Here is a 23308-nt window from a genome sequence, read left to right on the forward strand (position 1 = left end):
CAGAGACAACTGCCAAAATGCAACTACGTGGGATGTATAAAAACTCTTTATATAAATTTTTTTTGTGCAAAAATTCTTTAGTTTTGATGACTTTAAAACAGTGTTTTCTTGTGCAAAGTCACTCCTCCCAAGGAATATTCCACAGTTCTGTGCTATTCTGAGATATCTATAATCATCTTATTTACCAGGGCTCTGGAATTTTTAATGTCTATTAATATGCAGTCACTGCAAGACAAACCTTAGCATATCAGATTTCAAAAAATTGTCCTTTATTAAGTGTCTGCTGCAAGGGTGGATGTCCTTTAATTAAAGCACAGAGGAAAAGTAGTTTACTGGCAGTTARAAAAATATTCATAATAGGCTGACACCCTCTGCTTTCAGTCAACAAGAAAGGAAAAAATCTTATTTAACTCGAGGTCACAGAAGAGAGCCTATTAAAAAGCACTGTTTCTGAAGTGCAATGTGAAACAGATATGCTTTTTAAACCTATAAAGTTTGAAAGGTAGAATAGTCTTTCTCATGTATGATGCAKTTCCTCATTAATATACATTAACAGTGAAAAAAATTTATTTTCTTTTTCATTAAAAACTAACTAGATAAGCCTTACAAGATTGAAAGTATGACTTCTTAAACAACTRTCAACAAATCTATCAATTTAAACTTTTCAGTATCTCTCTTGAGATTTTGTGCCTGTTTTTGCTTTCCTGACGCTCAGGTCCTTATCCGTGTAGTTAATCCTACAGAAACATAGGAAATTTTAATATACTATAGAGCATAAGCTTTAGAGAYGGTTAAAGATGTTGGAAGCTAAGTAGAGGTCTAGAGATTTTCTATTTTATGTTTGTGTCTTGGTTTATATAACTTTATGCTGCTGTATTTCCCTGAATCTTCAGACTTGTTGGAGCTTAAAATCACACAGGCGAAAACTTTAGTGCTGTATTGGTTTATCAGTATATTTGATTGGGGGTGGTTAAGTCTGGAAGTAGACAGTGGATCTTCTTGGAAGGATAAAAGGCAGAGGGAGAAGAATCAATGAAATTATTTATTTTTGAAATTAAGCTTCCCGGATAAAGGCATAATTGTTGCCTCGCCAGATAAGGATCGCCGAGCAGTTTTGGCTGGTGCCGTGCGGTTGGATCTGCTGGTCCCTCGTCCCAGCCGCTCCCGGGAACAGCAGGTTTGTGGTACTCGAAGGGAGCGTGTCATCACCGCGGGATTCGGCTAACGCGGACCGCAGACACGCAGGTCCGTCTTTGGTCGTGGGTTTGGACGCCGGGGAGAGGGAGAGCKCTCAGAATACACGTGTGCCCCCGGTTCGGCGGTTTGCTTACTGGAAGCATCATCTGCCGAAAAACGTTTCTGGTGTTTGGACGTGTTCCTGCGCTGCTGGCGTTAGKAGCGCCTCTTGTAATTCATATGCTCAAGGCCAGACCTGTGGTCTCTGTAAATATTTTTTATCAAGGCTATTGCTGCCAGTTCTTCAGATTCATGTGGAGTCTGGTAGTGTCAAGCACAGACCTGTTGGTTCTTGAAACCGTCCCATTTGGACGCTGACGGAGGGGGAGCCGTCCCTTCCTGCCAGCCTCGGCAAACGGACCCGGCGGGTCAGCGAGCAGCGCTGTCGTGGCTGTAGCACTGTGACGGGAATCCAGTATACGTGTTTTTGTTTATAACATTTTTTATTACTTTGTTATTTTAGAGCCTTTTTCTTTTATATAAGTGGGTGACAAAATCAGGAGTTGAAGTTCAGCAGTGCTGAGGCAGCTCGTGTACATTACTTCTATGTAACTGTTTCAAATACTGTTGGGCTAGCTAAAAATAAATGGTGGTGTGCAAGTCTGCTCAGCGGTCTGAAATGGTGTAATTTCAGTCAGATGTATTTCATCTGGATGGATGGATTTCACCCAGAGAATATGGGTGAAAACTTTGGAAGTGCAGGACAACGCAATTCATCGTAGGGTTTTCCAGCTCAGTGGATGTCACCAACAGAAATTTGTTGTGTGTATGATATGAATAATTTACAAATGTTCAAATCTGTAGGACGTAAGGTGAATTACGGTTTTGTGTCATACTTCTTCCCTCTGCATTGTGATATGACCTAGTTCACCGCTTTCAGTTGTATTTTAGTCTTGTTCTGGCTTTAAAAAAAGTAAGAACATTGTTTTTCTTTACCTATCCTGTTCTGTCTGAGCCTTCCTTTTAAAATATATCCCTGACAACTGTCCCCATTTCTCATRCTTTGAAAAGGTGGTTATGGTTTCCCAGCCACACTTTGTGCAGCTTGGAAATAAAAAGATACAGTTCTGTCAAATGTTGAAAGAAATCTTCCTTTTCAAAAAGCAAAAGGAATTGYCTAGCTGGGATTAAATAAGGGCAAAAAGTGAAGCATTTGTTTGTTTTATGAAGTCTGGTGAATTTTGATAATGAGTCCTTTAAAATATATGATATGGAAGCTTTTCTAATTCCAGACAGATAAGAAATAATGGTTACACATTTCAACTTCAAAGACAAAAGTAACCTTTTATCACCTAATTTAACAATCTTCTTAGTGAAATGTGTTAAAAGAATGTGAAATGTTATTTAAATAATAAAAAGCACCCTCTTTGAATAGCAGGGTTTTTAATTGCCATAATCAAAGTCCAAACACATTTCCATACTCGCTTTAAATAGATTTTCCTAATGACAGGTTTTTCCTTAATGAGGAAGAGAACAAAGGGAACTCTGCACACGTTGGTGCGACTTCAGTGYGATGAAAGTTCTGATTTTTGACAGGCCCCTACTAGGAAAACACGAAAATTGGAAGTGGTTTAATTAAGGTGCATCAATGAAATGCTAGTTGGCATTTTTAAATATAAACTTTTTTATATTAGCAATTGAATATATACTTTGCGTAGCAACAGAAGCTAAAGAACTTGTATGTATGTCACGTAATGTAGCATATTATCTCACGCTTCTTTTTGGCAAGTAATACACAGTGTCTTTTAAAACTTGGCACTCTCGCTGAGTGTTCTCATCTTTCCTGTGAATTTGTTTGAGTGATAAATGGTGTAGGTGGACTGTAGATTAATTACACAATTCATCAAGAGTTTTTAGAAATTGATTCCTACTCTACTACTAAAAACTTTGCTTTGAGAAGGGGAGATATGCCACAGCTCTATTAATAAATGACATTGGTTAGCATTATTAAAATTCACATAACCAAGATAACTATTATGTAATCATACATAATATGGGAGGAGAAGATAATCCTATGTATAATGGTGATCAGATTTTCTATCAATTGACTTCTCTAAAACCTCAAAAATATATGTTCTACAGGTGGTCCTTTGTGGAAAGCATTGTAGGAATTAATAAATGAGATGACTTTGGTATTAATAACAGCTAAGAAATAATTGAGTTGAAATACAAAATTTTACAGCGGGGAAAGAAATCTATATTTAATATTGAATCCTGTAGCAACTTTAGTATGTCTCATTTGTTTTCTAAGGAATAATGCTTTCAGAAATTGCTAGCTTTTGTAAGACTTTTCCTCTGAAAGAAGATTTCTTAAAAGGAGTGAAATCTTATGCTACCAAGAAAATTCCAGGTAACCTTCTGGTGCGATAGTAGCAGTATAGCTACCCTGCTGCATCGTCTCCCGTGCGTTGGTGGGAGGCGTCGCACCACCGCTCTGTTAGGCTGCTCCGTGCTGGTACGTTGTCTGAGCAGTTGCAGGGATGTTTGCAGGRAGCCTGGAGGGGAGTCTCCAGGACTTTTTACACTGCACCTTTCTACCTAAATAGGTKGTTAACGCCAAAATTCATGTACTGCTGTGAGGCTCCCACTATTCTTGCTGTAGAAAAGAAGCCTCTGCGGAAGGGAGATACAAGTAGGATGGATGGTTGATGCTAGTCCTTCAAATCTTGAAGCTGAATTTTAAACTCATGACTTTTTTTTTTTTTTTAAAAAGAAACTTTCTAAACCTCCTGGTTGAACCTGCATCGTTTAACTGTGTTCTGTGCAAAGTGAAGGGGTAAACATTTACCCCTTTCACTAAATAAAACCTGAGATTTTCTTACAATTTATCTGCTGATCTTTTAGGAAAAATACAAGGTCAATATTCACTTGAAATAAACGTATGAGTGTACACTTCCTGCGTAGGAAGAATTGCAGTTCTTGGGTGTGAGTGCGGCAGGGTCCCGACGCCRAGGCACCCCACGGGTGCCGAGCGCGGCGTGCCCGCTGCTGCTGCGGAGGTCAGCTCTTCGCGGGCGGGAGACCGCCCGTCTCCCCTTTCGGCCCCTTCTCCCCGCGGCCGGTGCGAGCCTGTTGCCGTTCGTGTGAGGCAGGAGGGAAGCAGCGGGTATCTGTGCTGTCCCGGCTTTCAGGTGGGGAAAGAGCGACTCCCACTTAAGGAAGGAACTGAGGCCACAGCACAACATTTAAGAGTTTTTGCTAAAACACCAGTTTACTTAGTTTGTCTCTGGTCCTGTTTCTGAACAAAACTTTGACGCAATGCAGCTGTCTACAGAYGACAGCCACGTGGGACGTGGTTAGCCTATAATTTGTATAGACMTTAGGAAAAATGCTGGCTCTACCCTAAACTCCGTGTTGTCTAAAAGCGTGTGGACGTTGGGTGAGACGAGTAACGGCAGCAAGGAGGAGCAGAGAACAGCTGCAGCAGGAGCAGCGGGGGAATGGAGCCTGGGTGCCCCGGGGCTGCGCTGGGGCAGAGGAYCTGGAAGCCGTGCCCTGAGCCGGGGAGGGAGGGCGACGGGGCCCTGGTGTTGTGGAATGGGAAGAAATGTTAGCGCTTCTTTATCTAAAAAGATAGCTTTTTGCTATCTTGTCCAATTGCACTCGTTTTTACAGTCACAGAGTTCTCCAAGACTAATCACAGCTTTTAAACRAATAATTACTGTGATTGGACTGCTAAGACTGAGGACTGTTTGGTATCAGTTAAATTGGAGAGGAAATGGCCATCAGATACGGAATAACAAGAATTTCTGATTTTGTTTTCTTCTATCATACATAAAGCAATGAATCGCAAAAAACATATGGTTAGAATCAAGATTGTTATCTGAAATGTAAATTAGGCACGGGGCTGGGGAACTTCTCCCTCCTGTCAATCCTTCCACTGACATCTGCTGGAAAGGTTCCTATGCAGGACTATTTTTGTAAATTTTTTTCTCCTTCTGCTCCCTTTTCCCTCAGCAACATCTGGTGCAAGAAAACAAACTGCAATATGAAACTGGATTCATTATTAAAATGAGATATGATTTCCACAACGTTCTCTCCATTCCCCACACCCCTTCCCACTGTTTGATAATAATCTAGACTCAAAATGAAATTCATGAGGCTGCAACAACAAAGAAGCTCGTGAAAGAGAATGGGAGCTTGTCAAATGGTATAGATTTGCATACTAATAAAGATTATGATGTTATTAATATTACAAAACTTGGTAGTACCTACAGGTCGTGATTAAACTCCAAAAACAAATTGAAGAATATATTGCTCTATCTTACAACTGCTGAAAAGAGAAGTAACTCTGGCTCTTGTAACTGAATTATTTTGATTTGTGTGTCATTTCAATAAGATTAATAAATGTAGACTTTCAATATGTTTTATTGTCTGTACTTTATTGGAAAAAGTACTGAAAACTTCAATTTTCTTTCAAGCTGCAAAAGCTGATCACAAATTAAACAAAAATATATCTATGTACAATGGTTAGGAGTTCATGGGACTGGGGTTCACAAGAACCTCATGCCTTTGACTTTGAAGTGTGAGGTTAGGACAGAAGGCTGATCCATCATTTGGGGTTTTATTCGTGTATCTACTGCAGGATTCTTGCATTATCTTTGGACAACTTTATTATCTTTGCTTTCTTGTTTGTAAAATAGGTTCACAGACTACACTGAGATCAGGAAAAGGAAGGCAAAGCAGAATTAAGCCCTATTCAACATATTGCATGATACGCTTTTTCCCTACCATGTCTTCTGAACCAGTTACAGGTCTTGGTTTGCTCCCAAAAGAGCACTCCACATTTGCCAAGTCTCATGTCAAATGACACTCAGCGCAGTTTTCTGGGCTTGATTCCCTCTTTTTCTGCGTTGTGTGACAACGGTGCCTGCCAAAGAGGTGTAATACCATTTCAGAGCAAGGTGGTCGTGTTTTATACCTACTTTGCATAAGCAGAAGTGACTCCTAAAGTGCGCAGTGGTAGARATCCACGCTTCCAGTAGATCTGCCTTTCAGTTAAAATGTGGAACAGGGAAGCAGGCTATCTTCTCGGCTACCCTGTTACATGCAGCACTAGTGTTTCCCAGCACATTAGCCACTGCAGTTCAGCACACAGAAAGTGTCTCTGTGTGGGGAAGAGGAGGAGGATCAGGTTTGCACAATGTTTGGCTCCTATCAGGGGCTTGATCTCTAGCTCCAGCAACAGAAGGAATGAATCCAGTGTGAGAAGCTTCYGTCAGTCAGCAAGAGAGTTATGGAAAAGCTAGAGCATCTTGCTGCATGAGTGTGGTTGGAGGTGGTGATGTGTTTGGATGGGTTTCAGGTCCATGAAGGACTTCACTGAAGTTTAGCATTTGTCAGTGTACGTGAGCTGACCAAAGCCCTCTGTGATTTTCTGTTATGCTGTGTAACTTAGCGAGTTGTTTTACCCAAGCTAAAATGGTCCAAGCCTTAAATCTAAGTCAAGAACGCTGCTTTAACAGCAAAGCTTGATAAGGGCAAATTGGTGCAGTTTGGACACATTAGGTGCAGCAATACGTCCATAGGAGTGAGCTTTGCAACCCCGGGTGTGGAAACCCTCAGGGTCACAGYTTTGCCATTCGAGAGGGTCTGCGCACGTTGGTGACACTTCTGCGGGAAGGCTGGGAGGTGGACGGCCATTCCGCGTGCCCCTCAGCTGGGCAGTGTTTTGCAGAGCGGTGAAGCGGAGGAGCCGAGAAGGGGAGGTGGCAGGGGCTGGGCAGCCTCAGGAGAGGGTCCTGCCAGCCCTGTGGGCACATCGCCCTCCGCAGCCGGCTTCCCTGGGCTCGGTGCGGGCTGCGAGAGCTGGTGCRTCAGGTGCTTCTGTAGAGCGAGCCGTGCATTGCTGCTCTGCCGTTTGTAGGCGTCCCTTTTTATAAAATTGAGCCTTAGGCAGATATTTCTGTCACAATGAATTTTAAATAATAGAAAAGCTTAATGGAGCAGTTTTGTGGTTCATATTAGGAACGTTTTCATTCTTTACAGAGATTGTGAAATGAGTGTTTTCATAATATTGTTCTATGTCTAGTAGCCTTCCTAAGAGCTTGAAAGAGCTCTTTCCTCTCTCCTATTATAACAAAAGGTTTTCAGTTCACTGTTAATGTGGATTAATAAATCTATGTTAAATAACACACGTGGAAAAGTGACAGTTTTGACAGCCTAAATTGTAGTCATTTGTGATAGCTTCTCTCAGAGGGTTTGATGAGGGAGCAAYGGCTCCTTGTAGCTCTGCTTTCTCTAATCAAAAACATTTCAAATTTGAAAGAACTCATGCGGCGCGGTAGTCCAGGAAAAGGTAGGCAGCTTGTTTAGTCTCTCCCCTCCGGTGCAGGAKTCTTCCCTAGCACCCGTTTGCATAACCGACCTCCAGTGGCATGAGGGTCAGGTGTGGTACCTGCAGGTGCCACTTTGAGTGAGCCAAGCCATACGTGGAAGCCCTGGGACATACGCTTCATGGTGAACACCTACAATTAGGAATTTAGTGGATCTCTTAGCAGGATCTTGGACAGATGAACCCTGCTCCCTTTGGCTGCACCCTCTTCCCTTAGCTGTTCTCTGCCCTCAGGTCCCCTTTGCACTTTGCCTTCMCCGTAGTTTCTCATAAAGGATTTCTGGGAGGAGAGGACCCCCTTCCTGAGGTTTTCATGAGCTGCTTGTTCAACTGCTGGTTACCTGAGTAATGCTGTCAGCCCCAAGTCCACTGTGAAGGCTGGACTGGCCTTGTCCTGGCTGATAAAGAAATGGAGGCTTCTTTCCTGGCACAAGCTAAGGTGACTGGACATCCTCAGCTAGATATCTTGGGGAGACTGAGTGCGCTAAGGGACAAAGATACGGGTCAGTGGGCTGAGACTAAAAAGACAAACTCCAGTGGCAAAGGGACAAATTTATACAAAAATGTCGTTGCAAGTTTGAGAACAAGTTTTAAGTTAAACCTCTCTATTAAACAGGACTAATCACTTGATGTGAAGCAGAGTCAGAGTAATGTTCAGGCCCCTCTAAGCAACCCATGAGCCCCTGTTCTTCAGAGTTTGTTATTTATGAAACAGTGCTCCGGACTGCCAAATATTGCCTTTCCGAGGTAGAACCCTCGGTGCTTATGGGAACAGTGGAGCAGAGAAGTGTATTAGCAGGTTGCCTCCAACTGTAGTTATTCCTCTGTGTCTTCCCCAGTGTTAACAATGATCCAGCACCTACTTGTCGGTATGTGTATTAATGGCCTTTAAGTGAACCACAGTGGTAGCCTGCTATGTAATGGCACAAGGGTTGTGTGGCAGCATCATTTRATGGAAGCCTAAGTAAAACTAGATGGAAAATCTGTTTTACAGCTTTCATTATTTTCAATAAAACCTATTTTTAGCATCCTTTCCAAAGAATTAGTGGCTTCTGAAAAAAGTTATACTTTTAATTGTTGTTTTGTTTATTTTTCAGTGTCATGCAATGAATCTGTTTATGGTGGGGACGTGGGATGGGTACCGAACCCACAATTCTCCTTCCTTCCCCAGCCTTCCCCCCTCTGAGGTCCATTTGTACTGATCTATGCTATTTCTATGTTTATGGGAGTCTGGTGCTGAACTGTGCCTTCTGGGCTGACATGCTGCTTCACTGTATCTCTACAGCATGCTAGTGCATTCAGAGGTCAAACTTAGGTGAGATTTAAGTAGCCTATTAACATTATTGGGATTTTRATGATTCCGGGGCTGAAGCTTCCTCTTCCTTCCTTCGTTCCCATCTCGGCCCCAAATCGCGTCAGTTATGAGCACATTGCTTTATGCAGGAGAAAGGAATGCATTATCTGTGAGAGAACCAGTTTCTGCAGAACTTGACTGTTGGGGGTCAGAGGCACTTCACTGTCTCCTTCCAGACAGAAAAGTCAATACAGTGCCATTTTCAGTTCGCCTGAATTGCTGCATAGCTTTGAATAAGTTCATAGCAGGAAGTGCTGTAATAGCCTCCATTCACTCTTGTTGCAACCCATACTTTTTTTTTCTTTTTCATGAGAGACATATGCTGTTGACCAGATCAGGGCTATTGCTTCATCYGTACGAAGCATCGTCTACTCCTCTGAATGAATGCATTTACACCACTAACAGTAAAGACTGATTTTTTTTCTCTATTTTGTCTGGCTGTTTTACAGAGTTCAGAGACTATTATTTCTGATTTCACAGTGGAAAGGGGAAGAAAATGGGTCCTAGAAATATTTGCTCTTCCTTAMTCCTTGCAGTAATTTTGTATGGAGGTATGATAAGCTAGGGCCACCGTGTTTGACCTTTAACTCTGCTTTGAGCAGGAGGCTGGACTGGAGATTTCCTTACAACCTGAATTTTTCTATGATTCTGTGACACTCCTGCAGTTTAGCAAGGCATCACATTTCTGCTACATCTGTATTTTCTACAGCATAATCCTACATTTTACAACTCCACAGTAAAGCCCACTTTATCTTCCTCTTGGAATCRTTGAGGCCTTTGTGGCATTTTTGGTGATTTCCAAAAGAATGAAAAAGGAATTTTATAAATTAAGTTCAATAAYATTTTTGAGCAGAGCTACTATACACAGCTGGGCTTAGGGAGCTGGAGGGAGTTGGTGGGAAGAGGTGAATATAGGAGAGTATTCCAAGGAAAAGTGTAAGTTGATTCTAATACTTAAGATTTAAATTACTTGTCTGCTGTTTTTTTTCCTGCAAGAATTTCACCTACAAGTGCTGCCTAAAGCACTTCTGCAGAGCCAAAATTTTGCTATTTGAGGTTCAATTGATTTCCCCTTCAGTTTAAAGGGAGAGCTCCAGGACACCAAACATCAATACTGTGACATTGCAGATGCTGGGCAGCTGATGTTAAATGCATCACACATTTGGATCTTTTCCTGTGGTTTTCCTTTTGCTAAGATGCCTTTTTGAATTCTCTTTTTTTTTCATCACAGCCTCATCTTTTTAATTCTTTTTACTGCATATGCCTTCTTTTTTCATTTTTTTCAAAAGATTTTATGTGCATAGTATCATTATTATGCTTCTGTTTTAAGTCTCTTCTGTTTCCTAAAACAATTACTTCATCACTTCAGATGTATATTAACGACTAATCATCTTTTACCCTCTGGTCTTTGTGCCCTTTTTCATGTAGCTCCTGACCCCTTTATCAATGTGCCTCCCCTATTTTGCTCACARTTTAATTTTTATTTCACTCTGCCCTCTTTCATCTTTCTATGCTCTGTATATTTCAGTCCAGATTCTCTTCCATCCAATTAACTTTGTTGTATTTCCTCTGTCATTTGGAGAAAGCTTCACTGATGAAATACTTCACATAATATAATTCCCTTTTCTGGTGTTCAGTCTATTGTGGGATATAGACCTGATCCATCACTTGGTGAAGTCGGTGGCGTAACTTAACTGACCTAAGTGCTACAGATATTGGCCCTATGTATAGTACAGCGATGCTGTTTTGTACAAGGTTCCAAACAAGCTCTTTGGGGGTAACAGTGAGTCWTATTTCCTATTTCCAGCGTGGTTAGAGATGAGAAATGAAAGGCATACCTACGAGCCTTTCCTTAAACACACTAGACAGCCTCATGAGGAAAATCTTCACAACTGTAACAATATTCAGGACTATGCAACTAACAATATTTTGGTAAGAATTTTCCCTTTGCTGTACTTGTGGTAGACTTGATGTACTGGGGGATTGGGTGCATGGAAGAAAAAAGAAATAACTTCAAGTTTACATGCAAGTTAGCAGAATTTTAACAGAGGAGCCTTGATAGTCTTCCCTGAATTGTGGATAAATATTCAAAGGGTATTGTACAGTAGGGCTTGTGCAGACAAGAATAATGTCTCTAAGCAATGCCATGCCTGAATGTTGTAAGGAGCTGTATCTGGATTGGAGTTCTCCAGTTAGGATCTCCTCTCTGTGATGGATTACCTGGAATTTGATATAGCCCTTTGCCTTCTCATCAGTTTTGGGAAGTTCTCAATGTGGGTGTGAACTTTGCAACATGAGTCTCTATTTAATGCAGATAAGCATCTTTCATGTTGGATTCTCCACTCTTTTCTCCTAGAAATTTGGAGAATTACTTTAGAGTAGAATAAGAAACTGTAGGTAAGGCACATTCCAATATTTTAAAATTCAATATTTATTGCAGGAGGATTTCTATGGCAGAATCATGTATAACTAAGTTCAAGGCAAAGGTAAGTTAAGATATAGCTTATAAGCTATAATTTCATCCCTAACCAGAATCCCCTTCCCACTCATAATCCTGTAAGTWTACTCTGTTAGTGCCTTTAACTTGTTCCTAAATCTGAAGGCAGTATAACTCAGGTTAATCACTAATGTGGCCATTTGGAAGTGTGGATTCAGGTTAGTGCAGACAGGTTAGAGCTTCAATGCTGATAGTTCTCCAACACTTCCCTGTAATATTCCATGTCAGCCTGGAGAGGACAGACAAGATCTCCTGTATTTTGCTACAAAAAGATCATAAAACAGAGCAGTCCCTAAGAAAGATACCCAGTAGTTTTTTACGTCCTATACASCTAAATCCTCCTTTGAGTCTTGAATGGATTTCTCCTTTAATTAAAATATGGCTAGTTAAAACTGAGGTTTAGTATCTTCACTGTTTGCATTGTTCTAACTCAGTTTTAAAAACCAAATTGTGTGGACAAGCCCTAAAGCCCTGTGTGTGTTCTGATTGTGAATTTTAAGGAGCTACATTAAAAATTAAAATAAGTCCCAGGGCTTGATTCTTTTTCACTTTGGGCCTCATCTAAAAAAGCTCTGGATGACGCTAACTTCAGTAAGTTGGACACTGCATGTGAATGTTACATGTTAATCAGTGTTATCCTCAGAGATGTTCAGCAGTGTAATTCCTGATTTATAGCAGCATGTGTGCACACAGAACTGATCTACAGGCATTTTGTAACTTTGATACTGCATGACTTTTGGCTATGAATTTCTGCCTTTTTCACCCTGAGAAATAATCTTTATCTGTCACTYGGTTAAAGCTGTAAGATGTAGTGCGAGTGTAAACAGAATAACTAATGAAGTGATAAGTTTCCATCCTCTAATRTAATAGACCTCTAAATGGACTCAAATGAAATTAGAGAGTTACACACTGAAAAGAAATGACCAWGTAGCATACTGCAGTCAATACAAAAGATATGTGTATTTTTAATTAACGTTAAATCTCTGAAAGAAAGTTGTGTGTTTTTTTTTTTAACATATCGAGTTTAATATGTCAAGTTAAAAAATGTTGCCCATTTTGAACATATATGGTAAGATGATTCTATGCCATCTGGATTATCAAATTTCATGTATGTATATTAGTAGTCAAAATGTTTAATTAAATTCTAAAAAGTGCTGAAACAACACTGAGAAACATATGCCTTCATCTCCCAAGAACTGAAATGTAACTGCACAGCTTTATTTCTTCAGTCTGCAGAAAGGAAGGGCAGAAGTCCAAAAAACTCACTAGATATCTCACAGCCCTGTCGGGAGGAGGAAATATTTGGCCAATAGTAAAGGGGCAAACTGAATCCTGATCTTATGGATGTCAATGATAAAACTCCTGTTGGTTTCCAGAGGGGAAAGGTTTTAACATGTAACTTTCCAAAAATGCCATTGGATTTGTAGGATCCGATTCTCTATGAAAATCTGATTCTCTGTATACCATACATTGTGAGGAAAAGGAGATTTAAATGTCTTGCTGCCAGATTTGTGCATGCAGTTAAGTAATTAGGTGTATAACAGGTTTTTGTAATTACGTTTGCTACTCCTACTTGTGGACTACTACTCAGCAAAGGCAGGCTAAGCTTAAAGTATCAGTTCTGTGATATTTATACGTAGTTGAAAAGATAATGTGACATTTCAGCTGTATGCTCGCTGTGCTGGGATTCAGACCTGTCGCTCCAGAGCACAGGTGGGCCAGATACTTCTCTTCAGGCTCGAGTGGACGCAGTGACCAGTTCTGTCACTGGCAGGATTCACCTGACACTAGCTCAAACTTTTAAAAATTGCAATTGGAAACTCTCCGTTTAAAATCATTCCATGCTTCAGGGAAAGCATTAGGAATGATTAGATGTTGATTGTTTTTTAAATTAACAATTTTGGTTTACAATTAAAAATGGACTTTTTTTTGGTTGGAAATTATGGTTAATTTGTAATTTTGTTTTGTTTTAATCTTTCTTATCACTTCATTATTTCCATTCATCTCATTTGAAAGGGAACAGGGAGGAAGTCCTGCAAATTGTTGGTATCTTGAAGGTTCTCATAAGAGAGGACCCATTTCCTGGCTGACTCCAGAAGTCCTGCTCTATTATCCCAGCTTGGAAATCTCTCATATGGGGCAAGGAGGCATGTTAATTAAGGCTGTGATTCTACATTGATTTAACAGTGGATCTGTGTACTGCTAGATTTCTTGGCAATTCAAATCCTGCACAGCATAAATGCTTATGCTAGTGCAGGGAAGACTAGACCATCTCAGTGCCACTATAAATGTAGAGCATCATCGTAAATAATCACAGAATCAGATACCTGATTCAGAATACCTAATTCAGAATAAATCCTGCAGGGCTGAAATTATGTTTTCAAAGGGGTTTTGAATAAATCTGAGTCGACAGAATTAATTCATGCGAGTTTAACAGTTTACCTGTGTGTTCACAGGGTTTTTGACCTGTGACTAAGCCTCTTGAGACTGCATTTACCATTTGGTGGACCTGCAGCTTTCATTTTCTCTCCACCAGGCCTCTCCCATGGTTTTGAGCTTCTTGTRTCTGTGTGTCTCCTTATAATTTTCTGCTTGGGAGATCTGAGAATCATGTCCTCAGTGTTCAGTCTGAGAGGTTTTCTTCATGCTATTTGTTTTTGGAGGATATTACTCTATGACTTTTTCTCTGCTGGCCTCATACTGAAATGTTTTTAATTTATTTTTGTTGATATGAGAAACAGGAAAAGCTATATAACTTGGTGACCTTGCGACTCTGCTTATTCGAGAGCTAATAAAATCACACCRTTACATACTCCTTAAATTCTCTCTTTTTGTCTATGACAGGCCAAAGATTCACTGCAGATGCTTTGTGGCTGTAAGTGTGCATCAAGGTGTAGGTTCTGGTAAGCCAAAACCAGACCATGGCTTAAAACCTATACTTTCTACTGAACACTTGGAGATTGAAGTTATTCAGTTAATGTAATGCTCCATTCTCATTGGGRATTATAATTCTAAATATTACTGGAATCTTTCATATAAGAAGTTTTGGAGCATAGTCTCATCACTAGTAGAATTTCAGATCTTTTAAGCATGTAGGAGCTTAGGTGAAGAGAACATGCATTAAAACACATCTCATTTGTTGGTGGAGTAGCAAAACRTACTTATTGTGGAGCTTTTGAACTGAGTGTTTTCCACCTGCTTGTGGCAATATCAGATTTATTTTGGATGAAGCAACATTAAAATATTTTAAAATAAAAAAAGAGAAAGGGAACACGATTTGAATGAACTCACTATGGGCTTTCTTAGTTTACAGAACTAGGCAGAGCATTTTATAATGTGAATGTTTTCTATAGTGCCTATGACCTTATTGATAGCTAAGCTGCGATTAGATGCCTTTGCCGTTATGCTTCCTGAAAGCGTGTCTCTTCTGAAGCTAGTAATGCACGCTGAGCCAGAAGCTCATTTTAAATCCTGGCTTGACCAGTTCAGATTTGTCCTAAGGAGTAACGAAATGATTTTTGTGAAGACAGATTGGTCTTCCTGAACCCTTGGCGACCTGAACCTCTTCAGTTCCTGATAGGATCCTGGCATTCAGTTTTTAAAGRCGTATATAAAATTGTACTTTGAAGTCAGTATCTAAATGAATCGTTGTTCTAGTAATTTGTTCAACTTGTATCTTTTTGAAGGCAAAAAGAAGAAAGATGGKTTCTTTTGTGTTTGGGCTAAAAGGAATTTATAATATTGCTATGTTCCTAAAGATAGTCGGGGAAAGACATAAGATTAAATGAGAAGGGTGTGATGGGCTATTCTGGAGGAAAAGGGGAGAGTGCGTCAGTCACCTGTGGCACCAGGGAAGAGATCAGAGAAAAAAAATGAGAACTGAATACGGAAAGAACGCTCCCCCCTCGTGTGCGCACACAACAATTAGATCAAAGCCCCCGTAAGCATGAGCTTGATGAAATTTAAAGTTGGCAATCCTGCCTATTTGGGTAATGAGGTGTCACTGGAGTGAAGATCACAACATGTAACTACAAAAGAGAGAAGCCTGCCAGGCGTTGTTAAACCTTTGCTTTTGACTGCGGTCAGAAGATTCTCCTGAATCGATCTGTTAYGCTGTGAAATTTTTAAACAGTGTGATTAACCTTAACTATCTCATTAATGTAATACTGGGTTTGTTAAAGGTGCTGTGCAATCTCTGCTGCACCTTCTTTGTTAATCTGATAGTTGTAATTGATTTTTGTTCATAACAGTAGGCAAAAAGATGCCCTTTAATCAGCTAGATGCCACCTGCACACACACATGGGCACAAAAGTCTCATTGATATAGATTCTTGTTCCTACCAGTAACACTAAAATTTAAAGTCATGAAAATTTAGAAGTTTTGAACAGTTCATAATTTAAACTTACATATGAACCTAAGCATCACTACTTGTACAATGATGGACATAGTCAAGATTGTTGCTATCTGCTGGAATTTAATCAAATGGGCCATATACRAATCCTACTGAAGTGCTTTTCTACTATTTCAATTTGAATCACTATTGGATACAAATATTGCTTTAATTTTATGACATCTCATTTAAATAATCAAAATACTGTCTTTCTTCCTGCCATTGAATAAATGCCTTAGCTGTCCTTGGTCAGCTTCAAAGGGAACCTCTTCCTTTGCATTTCTTCTTCTGARTATTTACACTGATGCTAACGATATGATAAGCACTGGGAAGATGCTAACACTCTCATGTATTGCACATCACAGTTTGAGAAATCTCAGTATCTTAAAAAAAAAGGTGCATTTTTTCTCAAAAATACTTGGAAAGCTGAGGTGTAAAGATGCACGCTTCCCCTGTGTACCAGTGTGCTCAGCCTGGGGAGAGCCTGACAGTCCTGCCTCCCAGTTCTGTAGCACATCCACTAAACAAGCAGGTTCCCATCTTATTTCACCATTTTATTGCCGTAGTTCAACTCATACCCAAATTTCATCCAATGTGTGAGATGCCCAGACCTTAAGTCTAATTTACTCTAAGAAATATGCCAGTTCCTGCAGGATTGAATTATTTCACAAGAAATGYGTCTCAGGATATGGTAAAAGGCTGTGATTTTCATTTTGCATAGTTTCTGCAGCAGGGTGTTATGATATCGTGTTTCAGCATGATATTACTAACTGAAGTGTTAGAAAAAGAAAGAAGGCTGTGAAAGTCATGCAAGGCTTGCAACACACAGGCTTTCCTCTGCAAAGTAGATGCTTGTGCTGCAGCTAACTGATCAGAGTTTTCTTCCCATGGCTGCTACTATCCCATCTGGCAGTAAATTTTATTTAGGCAAAACATTTAAGCTCCTTATTTTTGTTTTACCAGCCAAATGTTGGCACCTAGGAATGAAACTCCTTTTGAAAGTATCCTCCACCTTTCACTGAGATTTTGATTAAATGAYGACTGGTTTATCTGGAGCTTAGCCTTCCGTGTTAATCTTTTGCAAATTTAGTTGGCTAATGTGATTCTTCRAGTTATCCTTGTTTTATTTTACTCTGGGACTGCTATGCATTTACTTTTTTGTAATTTTTTTCTTGTTCTTTGTAGTGAGAATTATGCCTAATTCCCAACACAGTGCCATGTATTTATATAAAACTCATGATCCTTTGTCCAAGTTTATGAAATTATTCTGATCCTCTGGTATCCTGAGGTTTTTGCTTTCAAGTAAATACTCATTCTTTGGCAAAGAATAGGAATTTCTTAGAGTCTTAAATGACACTATGATGCTGAGTGTTCTACACGYAGTAAATGTGCTGTCCTTAATGGTACGGCTGCTTTTGTCTGGACAGGAGTTTTATCGATAACCTAATCCCTTTCTCATCTATTTTTATTTCTCTCTTAACCTGTTTCTGTATTTTTGGGGAACTAACTAAGCAGTGAAAATGGAGTTATTTTATTTGTCTCTAGTCAGTTTTTTAAATTGTCTGAGTGCCTGTTTGTAACAATTAATTGGTAGCAAGTCACCCATGGTGGGTAGTGGCAGAACCCAATTTACAGACACATTTGCTTTTAATTTAAAGAATCATTGTGCTTCAATGGCCACATTGATCTGCTACCTTCATGTACAGCAAGATATGAACAAACTTAATTATCTCMTTGCAGATTGCTGTAGTAACTCGAAAATACAGTACTTCATAACAAACCTTTAAGGAGAAAACACCAAAACCCCTGATACTGTTTTTAAAGTATAGCTGGAAATAAATGAATTATCCAGTTCAGTATACTAAYTGATGTTCACATATTTATTCTCGATAGTGTCTTGAGTATTTTGAGCTTTTGAAAGACACTGCATTTTTATTTAAGTTTCACTGAAGAAGAATGTTCTTGTTGTTGAGGTTTATTTAACAYTGATTGCGTAAGAACCTTTGTTTCTTGTAGGATCTTCCTCTTCTAGCTCRAAATCTGAATAAACTGGTTTAACCGGTTTTCTAGTTCACACTCTTTATCCTTATGACCRTTCAAAGCTACCTTGCATTTATCTACCTATTCCTATAATGCACGATCCACTAGAAAGCCTGTCAGTATCAAATCTTCAGCCTTTATGACACCCTATTTTCAAAGATGCATTAAATTCAGCATTAGTCCATACTGCTGAAGAGTTTTCCTCAATTAATTAAAAAAAGAAATGAAAAGAGGATATCTCTAAAAAACAGATACTTTCATAGAGAAATTAAATCATGTATGTAGTGCTTTTCATTCCTGTGCAGTCTTATGTGATGCACATTTGGGGAAGAGCCACATGTATTTAAAGTTCTATGAAAGTAAAAAGCACATTTTAGCTGTGAAAAAGAATAGCAGGAAGTAAATAATAATGAGCACAGTCTGTCTATACTGCTGCTTCATGCTAATAACTTGAGAAGAGTAGAACTCTTGCTGAAAATTCAGTCTTAACAGCAAAGTTCAGCTTTGTGAACAAAATACTGGCTTTCAGTCACTGTTCAAGAGGCCAGATTGCTAAGACTGCTTTGAAAGTGTCCTCTGATCTATTGACAGGTCCAGAATCAAAACTGCAGAGAAGTTAGGAAAGCAAAGGAGAAAAGAAGCAAAACTTGCAAAAAATAAAATAGTTCCAGAGGTTTTGACTTCAGCTATTTTTTCAGGTTTCAATTTACAAGAATGTTGTAAAAAGTAGTCTTCAGTGGGGCTAGACTTTCTGAAATCAGTCCACCTATCTGGAAATGAAAATGCAGACTTAAAAACTTAATTTGGGGGTGCTAATTTTGAATCCTTGGCCCTAATCCACAGCCAGAGGTTAGGAGATACCATCTTGAGCAAATGGCTTTGGTGGTCTCGTGCTACGTACAGTTTTTAGTGTGAAGACCTTCTGTTTGTTCTGGAAGCCCTGCAGATTCTTGTCTAAGGCAGTCTGATCGTCCAATTAAAAGGTGATTTCTTGCTATTATATATTTCTGTTGTTTGTCCTTATAGTTTGTCATTAGCAATGGCAGTCAGCTGATTTGAATGTCAGAACATTGGCAGTATCATGACTGTCTCAGGAAAACTTGCTCATAATTCCTCTTTCAGTTTCAGAACTCATATTACCTCTGAATGCTTTCCAAAGCAGCAGGATGTATTACATTGACTTTGCTGTGGTATACTTGATGCAGTAAATCAGAACCCACATTGAATGAAAATTTTTTAGGGTATATAACTATATGAAAATAAATGATACAGGTATTTTTAGATATGTAAACTAATCATTCTAATTTTACTTTCCCCATGTTATCTCTCCTTCCTAGCCAGAGTAATGATCTGTGTTATCACTAAAGTGCCTCTACTAAATCTTTTAAAATGTCAGAACTAATATTTACATCGGAATAATAACTACAATTACTTACCCACTTTCCAATTCATTTGGAGTCAATTATTCTCTAGTACTAAGAGAAATGGAGCCTTACTGTAATACTGGAATGAGTTTAATTAATCCTTTTTCACATACAGCAGGCTGATAAATGAAATTCAGCCTGTAATCTAAGAGCTCAGGGAAATACTATGATATTMAGGGTGCTTTCAGTGACTGACAGTTCAATTTATTACAAAGAGCAGCATTCTGCCTTTCCTTAGAGTTCCTTCCACTTTTGCAATTAATGATTTCAACTGGGGAGAAATCAAAATTCTACAAAGACTTTTCAAACAGTATTTTTATGGACTTCTTTGCACCAATGATCGGTTATTACACACTTGTAATCCTTTATTTTGTAAAAATGACTGATAAAGAATGTAATGTATAATACCAAAAGTGACGATGAAAAGTTTGTATGAGCTGGAGAATGATATATTTTTCTAGTAGAATTTCCCACAAGCTGATATCGTATTTTCATCAGGAAGCAGAAAGGGTAATTGGATTTAAATGTCAAGATGTTCCTCATGTAGGTTTGAAGTCACACATCTACTTTCTCAGTTATACTTTTTGCTTGTGATTATGAAAACTGCACCCACCTGTCACTGAAGATGACACTAAAAAWTTTTCTAGGACTAAGTTAAAGCTGAATCATAACCTGAAGGTTTAACACAAGCAACACAACATCACCRGTACAGATGAGAAATAAATTATTCYATTGGGTTTGATAGATAGTAGGTGAAATAGTGATTCTACTGAGAAGCAACCCAGATAAAACTGAGAGGGATTATTCCATCCACAGATTTCTAATTCAGTAAAATACAGAGTCAAAGTCCAAGAAGTGAAGATGTGACCTAGTGGAGGAAAACACTGGGAGATTAATTCTCCTGTTCCTCATGGTCTTCTCAACATTTAGAAGCCAATGAGATTTTGAAGTTCAGTTATTTCCATAGATATTCCCAAGTTATTTCACTTGTGGATATGTTTAAAATAGTGATGAAAATGGCATTTTAATAAATGACAATTGTGCAGATGACTCGTAATACGATTGCATTGGCAGAAATTCTGTTACGTGCATTTAAAACAATGCTATTACTCTGTAAATGCTGACTTCTCCTGACCTGTGCCCAGCTCAAAAACGGGTTAACAAGCACAGCTAGTTCTGATTCTCTTTTGGTAAAATTAGACAAGTAAGAAATGACATCTTCCTTCAGTGTCTGTCCTGGGTAATGGTGTCTGGGCCAAGTTCTGTTTTAAATAAAATCTCTTTAATCTAGAGGAGAACCTAGGGAGGAGCCTTTCCTTTTGTGTTCTCTGTACATTTGTTAATACTTTGGTAAGAAGCATTAACTATTATTGCTCAGAATTCTTTAAAAGATTGTTTATAATGCTATAGGAGATGCACAGCTTGGCACCCTTTGACACTGGGGTCTTATTTTATGCCTCTCTGTCAGTCTGTGCACTCTTTTAAATATGCAGCATCTTTGCTTTCCCTGTTTTATTTTCACCCCTATCTTAAAGGATGGTTTACTTAAATACTTCGCCACTGAAGTGACRTACTTCAATGTGTGGGGTTACACCGTGGTTTAATGAGGAAGGAGGGCAAGAGTGCTTAGCAGTGGGGAAAGAGCTGGGGATCTCGTTACCCACTGGGCCAGAAGGCGGCCGGAGGCTGTAAAGATGGTGCGCTGGATAGGAGCCATACTAACTAGTCCAAGGTGAGGGAGCTGGTGCAGAAGCCTGAAGCGGGGTGAAAAGAGGCCGTGACCGCCAGAATGCGGCTTCCCAGGAGGAAGAGCAGCCCAGAGGAGTGGGTTCCTCTCAAGAGCGTTGTTTTCTAATTGTTTCCTACTTCCTCTGCTTTATCTTCTAAGTGAGGAACGTTAGAAAGGTGATGGTGGTGGAGTCCAGAAACCTTGTTGCACAGTGACTGGTGTGCTACACATACTTGTGACAGCTCCCTGCAGGTCAGTTAAATTTCCAGAAAGTCTTACTTGGACCTTAGTTGTCTGCTGTCAGAAGAGCTGGACTTAGGAGAAGATGTTTGAATTAAAGACCTCTCAGGCTTTGTTCTGACTTCGGTGGCCTAAATCACGTGGCACAGCGAGAAGAGACAGAAAACAGTAGCAACTGACASAAAACAAGTCCATTCTGTGGGGTTTTCTCAGATTTGTGAAAAAATCCATATACAGCTGTAGATAAATAGTTCCTTTAGCTAAACTCGAGCAAAACGTTTGTTCTTTCACAGGTTAAAAATTATCCTTGTCTTAGCATTGAAGCCCTGGGTGATTTGTAGTTTTCCTTGCTTCCTCCACACTTGACAGTCAAATGAAAAGAAGGTGGGAAAGCRTGAAAACTGTCTGGGGCCAGGGCTGATTCGCAGGACTCCTCAGGGAGAAGAGAATTAAAGTTTTGACATTCCCTAACGTTCAGTGTAGCAGGTGATTGACAGTCTTCTGGAGAACATTCCTCCCCTTCATCCTCTCTCTCACTCTCCAAGTGCCGTAATGTTGATACAGCAAAGCTGCTCTTTCTGTCAGAAAGCCTAATTTGACAGTTACAATTTTCWAAATAACTAAGTTTCTAAATTACTTAATGAAAGCAATTTATAAGAGATACTGGGGATGGAAGTGAGAGATATCAAATAACTTACTGTGATTTGATGATATTTATGACAGTGCTGTCCTGTATTTTTATAGTGCCTTTCAGTTCCAGAGTCCTTGATAAAATGAGATGCATGTGGCATTGCTTAAAATTCAGTAGCATCTTGGGTGGAAGGCAGTAATCAGATCATAGATTGTATGCAGCAAGGTAAGTGTGTGGCARTGATTATTAGCAATGACACAAGTGCAAATCTCAGTTCTCACAAAGGTCTAGATGACCTTTCTTATCTGTGCATTGCAAGCATGGTCTTGTCTCCTTCAGACACTGCATAATCAGTAAAGTAGATTTTAGTCATTTTTTTTCTGAGGATGAAAGACTGTGATCCTCCTTTACATGGTTTTACCAGTGTGTGGATTACAGCAACTGATTTTTTCAAGAACGTACTGTGTATTTCCCTAATGCGAACATACTGACTTTATTTTCTATTTTCCCATCACTATGCATCATCACCTTACTGTCTCGTGTATATTGTTACTTATTGGGCTGTTATTTAAAGGGTTTAAGATTTCCCATTGCTGAACCTGAAGATGAACTGTTGCCTGTACATCTAGTTGTGAATTCCTAGGTGGACAAGAGCTTCAGGGTCATAGCTCCTTTTTTTTTTTTTTTTTTTTCCTCTTTTAACTATGAATTCCAAGAAAATTAAACTTCTCACCTTGCATGCCAGTTTGGACTGTCTAATGTAACTTTCAAGGCTCCTTCTGTGCATCACCGAATTGCTTAACACCATGTATCACATCTACTTAATCCAATCTGAAATCAGTTTTTAAATTCTACAAGTTATATGCAGACAATACAAATTTCTATCACGCCATGACTCATCACTGGCCCTTTGCAGTTTTATATTGGGATACACAGTAAATATGATGGATTTACAGCATCATTCTCCACATCATTATTTCTATGATGTTCAGTTAAGAATGAATGTTAGGGATATCCTCAAGTTAAGGTTTTGACAAAAAAGCAACCAGTTAAAATTGGCTTAAAACCATTAAATGCTCATCCAGTTATTAAAGGCATGAGGAAATCTGCAGGGTTTTTTTTCAGGGTTTCCTTTTCCTGATGGTGCCACATACCTTACCCTCAGTGCTGCCGACCAGGACCGAAGGAGAGAAATGGTACAAGTGCTGGCTGTCACTGAAGACAACGTTCCTGCTCATCGTAGTCAGCAGCATGTTAATGCTGTGATCAAACTCTACTTGAGGCATGACCTGAGCAAAATATAGGTTCCTATCTTACATGATACCTTGCCTCTGCGGGAAATGTGCAGAGCAGGCGTAGACTGCCTGGAGCCCTTCTGCGGCTGTCACATCAGAGAGCCGGGCAGAGCGAGGGGAAGGGGGCTGGCATGGCCC

General features: G+C 39.5%; 1 protein-coding gene across 2 annotated transcripts in view; it reads right to left on the reverse strand.

Moving 5' to 3' along the window:
- Positions 1-23308, reverse strand: part of CHST8 (carbohydrate sulfotransferase 8) — a 175940-nt gene that overhangs the window by 40361 nt on the left and 112271 nt on the right. Inside the window, exon 1 of one of the 2 annotated variants that reach the window (XM_085303754.1) lies at positions 7912-7981. The exons of the other annotated variant lie outside the window; for it this stretch is intronic. The gene's annotated coding sequence lies outside the window, so the exon portion shown is untranslated. Of the gene's footprint in view, positions 1-7911; positions 7982-23308 lie in introns of those variants that run through there. 2 annotated transcript variants of the gene reach the window in all.

This window comes from Rhea americana, unplaced genomic scaffold (genome assembly GCF_003343005.1).
Source record: "Rhea americana isolate MKP2758 unplaced genomic scaffold, rheAme1 scaffold_20, whole genome shotgun sequence".
Classification (NCBI taxonomy): Eukaryota; Metazoa; Chordata; class Aves; order Rheiformes; family Rheidae; genus Rhea; species Rhea americana.